Source organism: Apodemus sylvaticus, chromosome 4 (genome assembly GCF_947179515.1).
Source record: "Apodemus sylvaticus chromosome 4, mApoSyl1.1, whole genome shotgun sequence".
Taxonomy (NCBI): domain Eukaryota; kingdom Metazoa; phylum Chordata; class Mammalia; order Rodentia; family Muridae; genus Apodemus; species Apodemus sylvaticus.
Genome location: NC_067475.1, coordinates 110,286,351 through 110,294,220, shown reverse-complemented (window position 1 = coordinate 110,294,220; position 7,870 = coordinate 110,286,351). Strand labels below are relative to the sequence as shown.

Below are 7,870 nucleotides of genomic sequence, written 5' to 3'. Positions count from 1 at the left end.
GCATAAGAAATGATTGGGCTTCATTTGGCCCAGCAAGAGTTTTCCCCATCAATCAGGAGAGCATGAATTAATCAAAGCCACTTTCTATAGTCACTTTCCCAAGAGTGTACCTGAGATAAAAACTAAATTGGGACTTCCATCTTTAGGAAGAAGGAAAACAGTTGCACTTATTTATAAACAACAAATGCCAAAATAAATACACTTTTGGTTTCTCTTCATATACCACTCAAATCGCAAAAGATGCGCATTTGTGCGATTAGTTAGAATGTAAAAAGCAGGTACCCTGGAGCCAATGGAATAAGTTCAGTCCTTAGGTCTGCTTCGCACTAGCTGCTATTGAGCAACCCTGCCTCAGTTTTCTCACCTGGAAAGTGGACTTAAAATACATATACCCATGAATGGAACACATTCACATCCAGGGACTTGACCTCAGTCGAGAGTGCCTGCATTCTGCTCTCCTATCAGGTCAAGCTTGACGCTGCCCTGAGGTTTGATACCTACTGTCCAAATCACTTTACCTTCTATATTCCCTTGGCATCTCCTCTGGCAAGGGTGGCTGCAATTATCTTTCTAGAGAGATCTTTCCTAACAACCCACACGTCACTTCATCATATTGCCCTGTTTCATTTCCTTCTTATCATTTATGAGTGTCTGAAGTTATCTTTATTGTTTCCTTTTTGCCTTTGCCACTCACACACGTCCTCCAGGAGAGCAGTAGTGCTGGCTTATTTTTCCTGTCTCCCTGTGCACTCCCTGCTTCTAGAATATTCTGGTAGAACAGAGGAGCTCACTGAATGAGGAATTCATAAAGGAAGAAAAGGAGCTGCTTGTTGACTTCCGTCTACTTGGTTGTTGGGAACATACTGTGCTGTGGCTTTAATGAAGCATATTGATAAGTATGATTCGTTGAGAACATGTTTTTCAAATACTATGTCAGGCTTTTATAGTTTTCTGGTGTGACAAAATACCTGGTAAAGAAATTTAAGGAGGAAGGGGTTTATTTGGCGGTCACAGTTTGAGGATACAGTCTATCAGAGTGAGGACGTCATGAAGAGGAAATTGTGGCAGCAGGAGCACGAGCCACTTCTGTTACACTGCAGCTGCACGGTTGCAGGAGGCACCGTGCAATGGAGAAAGGTGTTCCTGACACAATGTTCTCATTTACTCAGCCCAGAACACTGGCCCACGGAACTGTGCTACCCACATTGGGGTGCCTCCCCCCACCTCACTTTACTCAATCCATAAACTTTTCAGGTATGCCTCATAGGAGATTATAGATCACAGCAGCCTGACAATCAATACTAAGACATTGCAAGGCCTTTTGCAAATCTCATCTCAGTTAGTCGGCACAACAGAGACCAAGGTTGTGGATAAGGTAACTGGTTTACCGATGTAAAATGGGGCTCAGGGACTTCAGTGGGGCTCAACCCTGACTGACTTGGAAGTAAACATCCTAAGATTTATGGCATCGTTTATTTCAAGTGCTCAATGTCAGCAAATACACTTTTGGAACACTTACCGGATTGTAAGTGTTCAAAACAGGTCTCAATTTTTGTATAAGGAATGACGCAGTCAGTTGAAAGGGCAGAGCTGCATATAATTGCATTGATTTCTAAATATTCAGGCAAGCCTGATGTTCTTACTCCTGTAGGTTTTGATTTGCCTGCTGTGTCTGTTAGAACTCAAGAAGAAAAGAGAACCAGAATGTTCCATGAGGAAACAAGTGCTGGCTCAGGTTTAAGAGCTAAGGAGGGTCAACGCTGTTGGCTCAGTCTTGGGATGTGGGGTTGGGGTTTCTTCATTTAGATTTTAGATTAGGATCTTAGCAAGAATTGAAACTGGGTGTGGTGGCGCATGTGTATATAACTATATGTGTTATAACTATAACACTTGAGAGGTAACAGCAGATGGGTTATGAGTTCAAAGCCAGCCTGTGCTAAACAGGACACTGTCTTAGAAACAGAAACAGAAACAGAAACAGAAACAGAAACAGAAACAGAAACAGAAACAGAAACAGATGAAAACAGAACCTATAGTATTGTTTTAGTACTATGAACCAATGGGTTTAGCTTCTAACCTGTGAACGTGGACCCTGTGTCAATGTAACTTGGGGGATGGTTGAAGATTGATTGGGGTGCAAAGCCTTTTTTTTTCCCAAAAAATTTAATTTGCCCATTAATTCTTATTTTATGTGAATTGGTGTTTTGGCCTGTATGGGCACAGTGTGTACGTCTGGCTCCAGTGGAGGCCAGAAGACGGTGTCAGATGCCTTGAGACTGGAGTTACTTAGAGTCGTACGCTGCCGTGTGGGTGCTAGAAACCAAACCTGGGTCTAAAGTAACAGCAAGGTGGGCTGTTAATCATGGAGCCCTTTCTCCAGCCCCAATACTTTAACATTTTTTCCAAGATTAATATGATTTCCTCATTTCAATATATATATGTTTGTGGGTGTGTTTTGTTTTTGAGATTTGTTGGGGTGTAATTGATTAAACTATGCACATTCAAGTTATCCACAAGATGATTTACATTGACTAATGACTCTTACAATCAACTTAAGTACCCCATTACCACACAGTTGTCATTCTGTGTGTTACTGTATCCTGCCTTGATTCTTCTCTTTCATCATTATCAGAGAGGGCAGGTAGGACACTAGAGGATGGGAAAACAGTTGCTCACTTCAGGTTCAAGGTCATTTCTAGTCTACTCCAAGAACCCCAGGACAATCAGGCTCAGGACTGGGTCACTGTCTGTCTTAGGATTTCTATTACTATGGAAAAAGAACTTATCGATGGAGGAACAGATCTATCTCGTTTACATGTCCTGGCTCACAGCCCACTGAAGGAAGCCAAGGCAGGCAGGCGATGATGCAGAGGCCATGGAGGAAGGTTGATACCAGCTTGTTCTTTCTGTTTTCTCAGCCTGCTTTCTTACAAATTCCCAGGACATCTACCCAGTGGTGGCTCCATGCATAATGGGCTGGGCCCTCCCACATCAATCACTAATCAAGAAAATGTTCTACAGGCTAATCTGGTGAGGACAGTTTCTCAGCTGATGTTTTCTCTTCCCAAATGACTTTACCTTCTGCCAAGGTACACTGGCACTAGGCTTGTTAAGGTGCCATCTCCCATAAGTAAACAAGTCACAAGTCCTCTGGAGTCTTTTTCTTCAGATCATGGTTTTTCTTTACTTGGAGCCTCAGTCCTTTATTGTCCCAGCCTTTGTTTTCTGCTGCCTTTTGTCCTGGAGACATTGTGCTTGGGTCACTTACTTAGCCTAAACTTATTTCACAAAAGCCCATGTCTATGATTGGAGCACCAAAAAGCATATGACCATTACATTTGCATTACCCAAAAATACTTTTGCAAAAACTCTGCATTGATAGTCACTTATAGTTACAAGAACTTATAAAAAGGAGTATCCAAGGCCTCATTGGAAAGGAAGGGTTTCAGGACCCTATTGGGTCTAGAGCACCTCTTGGGCCAAAAAAGGCCTTTGGGGAATAGAAAGTCCAATTTATGGACTGCCTGGACAGTACAGAGCAGTGGGTTGCAAGTAAAATAAAATGGAATAACAAGATTTTAATATATTAGTGAGAGGAGAAAAGAACTTAGACTCTAAAGAAAAAGGAGGTGATAGCTTTTTACAAGACACCCTGATGTTTTAGAGGACACTGGAGAGGAAGGCAGAGCAGGAGGTTTTAATGACACTTGGTGACTTTTATGAAGAAAAGCCTAGAAGGGAAAGCAGGCTGTGCTGACTGGGATTGGAGTTTCATCTGAGAGATAATCTTCAAATCAAGACATACAGGAAGCTGCTTTAAAATTTTTGCATATCAGGGGAAGCTATGAGTGTCCCAATGTCAAAACATGATCTTGTTCTCAGATAGGAAAGGATTCCAGGTAAGTTACACTTGATTTCCATTGACTGGGGCCAGGAAAGGGGGTAGTTTCAAAGTTGGTATGCAAAGCATTCATTGTCACTCTGGTGACAAATCAGTCGTGTGGTATTCAGACATAGCACAAATAAAACCAGCTGTTCTCTGGCTACCAAAGAGTGGGAGACACTTAAGCTATGGACTCTTCATACATGCTGAGTCTTAATGTCCCAAAGGAATGAAGGCAAAATTGGGTCAGGAGTAGGGTTTACCACATTGGCACGTGTGATTGGCCACGGGGCTCAAGGAGAGGGAAGTTTCAGAATCAGATGCATACCAGGAAGAAAATGAGTACACATGAGTCTCCAGAGAAACTTACACTGAAACAGCCCTTTGCTGTACTCGATGGACTGAGCCCTGTCGTAACCTGGATAATCACTAGCTGAACTGTCTAGATAGCAGTGTGAACAACTGGCTTCATGGAGGGGAGCTTAGTGAGACAAGAGTAATGTTTATCTACGTTTTCCTTCACTATTGATCCAGCGCTTAGAGCAAGGAAGCTAGCTGGAAGAAGCCTACAGGCTAAAACAGACTGATGATTTATGCTCATTTCAAGCTGTCAGAGTATCTGAGGCTGTGGACTGGCCACTCCCATGAGCACTCTGTATTAACCGTCGCTGACTTGATTAAAAAGGAAAGCTCTACAGGAGAAGGGAGGAGAGGACTGATGGATACCCATTCTGAAACTTGGTTCCACATTAATGAGGCCAGCTACTAACTAGGTAACAGTCTGGGACCCTGGATATGTTCTGGGTCCAGTAACAACAGTATGTAGAAGATAGGGCTCTGTCTTAAATGTCATCATGTCAAAGTGAAACTCAAGAGTTCAGAAGACCAGTCAATAACTTGTTGCCAGGGTTTAGCAAGAACTTAGTTTCAGGTAGAGGGAAAGGTCAGGCTCATGATTTGGGTGAGGTTTACTCTGTTCCCAAGACACGGATTAGTTTAGCATGATGGACTGAGCTCTGAGATTAGTTCATAGGAATGTTAACAGACCAGACACACGCTAAAACTTTCAGGAAAGACGCTTTCCTTTTTCTGCTTGATAAGACTTTCCCTGGGCAATGGAGCATGAGACCTGTAACTGCTGAAGTCATCAGGTCACGCAAACAGGATGGACAAGTTAAGTTACTATTACCCATCATGTGCAGCCTAATGGTGGAGCTTATGTTGTAACAAGGCAAGCCCAAGGACTTCTGTAGCATCACCCAAGTTCCTGAGTGAATCCTCCAGTCCCATATAAAAATGGCAGCAGACTTCAAATATATAAACCAATGTTTAGAGTTTCCATAAACTTTATTACTATTTGAGTTTGTTTCAATGGAATTTCTTGATTGTAGTTGTACTGGCTGGTTTTGTGTGTCAACTTGACACAAGCTGGAGATATCACAAAGATACGACCCTCCCATGAGGAAATGGCTTCCATGAGATCCAGCTGTAAAGCATTTTCTCAATTAGTGATCAAGCAGTGAGGACCCAGCCCATTGTGGGTGGTGCCATTCCTGGACTGGTAGTCCTGGGTTCTATAAGAGAGCAAGCTGAGCGAGCCAGGGGAAGCAATCCAGTAAACAGCACCCCTCCATGGCCTCTGCATCAGCTCCTGCCTCTAAGTTCCTGTCCTGTGTGAGTTCCTGTCCTGACTTCCTTTGGTGATGAACAGCACCGTGGGAGTGTAAGCTGAATAAATCCTTTCCTCCGCAACTTGATTCTTGGTCATGGTGTTTTGTGCAGGAATAGAAACCCTGACTAAGACCTGATACACTGGAGGAAGAGGTGAAGGGACAAAGCCCATAGGAATCAGAATGGGAAACAACAGACTTTTAGTAAATGACTCCACCTGTGATGGCTATTCTTGGTTATCAACATCTGGAACTAAATCCCAAGTAGCTGGGTAGACAACACGTCCTGGCTAGCTTTAAGTTAACTTGCTACAAGTTAGAGTTATCTGGAAGAAGGAAACCTCGACTGAGAAAATGCCTCTGTAAGATCCAGCTGTAGGGCATTTTCTTAAATAGTAATTGATGGAGGAGAGGGCCCAATCCGTGTGGATAGCACCATTCCTGGGCTGCTGGTCCTGGGTTCTATAAGAAAGCAGGCCGAGCAAGCCATGAGAAGCAAGCAGCAGCCAGTCCCTCCAGGGCCTCTGCATCAGTTCCTGCCTTCAGGTTCCTGTGGGTTTCCAGGCAGGGAAGAGAACCACAAAGAGGTGAGAATGAAACTCCCGTGATGAGTCCCTTCCTCTTTCCTTTCTGCCACTACCATGTCATCCAGACTGAGGAAGACCTGGAAACTCTGGGGCCACATGAGCCACAGCCACATTGGTAAACACCGCAAGCACCCAGCAGGCGGCGGGAATGCAGGAGGCGTGAATGCAGGAGGCGTGCATCTCCACAGGATCAACTTTGACAAATATCATCCAGGTTACTTTGGGAAAGTTGGTATGAGGTAGCAACTTGAAGAGGAACCAGAGCTTCTGCCCAACTGTCAACCTGGATAAATTATGGATGTTGGTCCTCGAGCAGACAGGGGCCAATGCAGCAAAAAGCAAGCCTGGAGCTGCTCCCATCACTGATGTTGTTAGATCCTTGGGCTACTACAGAGTTCTGGGCAAGGGAAAGGTCCCTAAGCAGCCTGTCATCGTGAGGGCCACATTCTTCAGCAGAAGAGCTGAAGAGAAGATTAAGGGGTTGGAGGCCTGTGTTCTGGTGGCTTAAAGCCACTCTGGCAGTTAATTAAATGCTAACATTTCCAAAAGCAGAAAGAAAACTCAGTTCAGATCAACTTTGTCAACCTGTATCAGACTTGGGGAGTCTGATACTGGGCAGTTAATTGTCAGCATATTTAAAACAGTACAATTTAGAGAAGATTTTCCAAGAAACTATAATTTCAATTTTAGGTGCACAGTAAGGTTTACAACTTAAGTTGTAGCCACTTAGATAATTCTTTACAAAGCACAAGTGACCATGAGAGTGGGTCCTATAACTAAAAGTCCTAGAATCTAGTCTGTTCTCTGACCAACAGTAGCCCACAGTTGAGAGATTTTGAATTTTAAAAGACTTTGGATTTTAAAAGAGATTAGCTATTTTAAAGAGATTAAAATTTTAAAAACAGTGGGATTTAAATTTGGAATGGTTTTATTGTGATGTTGGTATTAATGTGTGATCCTGAGAAAAATCAAGAAAGGAAAGGTTATGGCTTAAAAGTATTGTGTTTGTGTCACATTGACAAGGGGTCAGGTGTCCTGGTTAGTTTTACATCCACTTGACACAGATTAGGGTCATCTGAGTGGAGGGAGCCTCAGTTGAGAAACTGTCTCCATAAGGTCCAGCTGCAGGGCATTTTCTTAATTATGGATTGATGGGGGAGGGGCCATTCCATCCCACATCCATGGCCTCTGCATCAGTTTCTGTCTCTAAGTTTCTGCCTTGTCTGAGTTCCTGTCCTGACTCCCTTCGATGATGAACAGGGATGTGAAGTGTGAGCACCCTTCCCTCCCCAAGTTGTTTTGATCATTGTCTGTTCTCACAGTGACGCTAACCATAACCAAGACCACCTGCAAGGGATTAGATTATTTGAAGTGAAAATTAATTTCTTAATAATATCATGTTTAATCCAGACCTTTTGAGGTAGGAAGATCCTTTAGTCTGTGCCACACCTTCTGCTGGCAGTCTTTATAAAGGGCATAGAAGGCAGTTCTCTTTCTTTGCCTCCTTGTTCTTATTCTTGCTGGCAGGTTCATCTCTTCACTGGTATTAGAGCCTATTCATGTGGGATTCCAGCTTATACTGAAGACCAGCTGAGACATCTTGCCTCATGCTGAACAACTAATGATAAGTTGTTCATCAGTAGACAATCACTGTGGGACTAGCTGGACCACAGCCTGAAGTCATTTTAACATATATATTACACACACACACACACAGAGAGGGGGGGGGA

General features: G+C 43.3%; 1 pseudogene; it reads left to right on the top strand.

Annotated features, from left to right (window-relative positions):
• Window positions 1–6,194: 6,194 nt before the first annotated feature.
• Window positions 6,195–6,648, top strand: LOC127682349 (60S ribosomal protein L27a-like; annotated as a pseudogene).
• The last annotated feature ends 1,222 nt before the right edge of the window (window positions 6,649–7,870 follow it).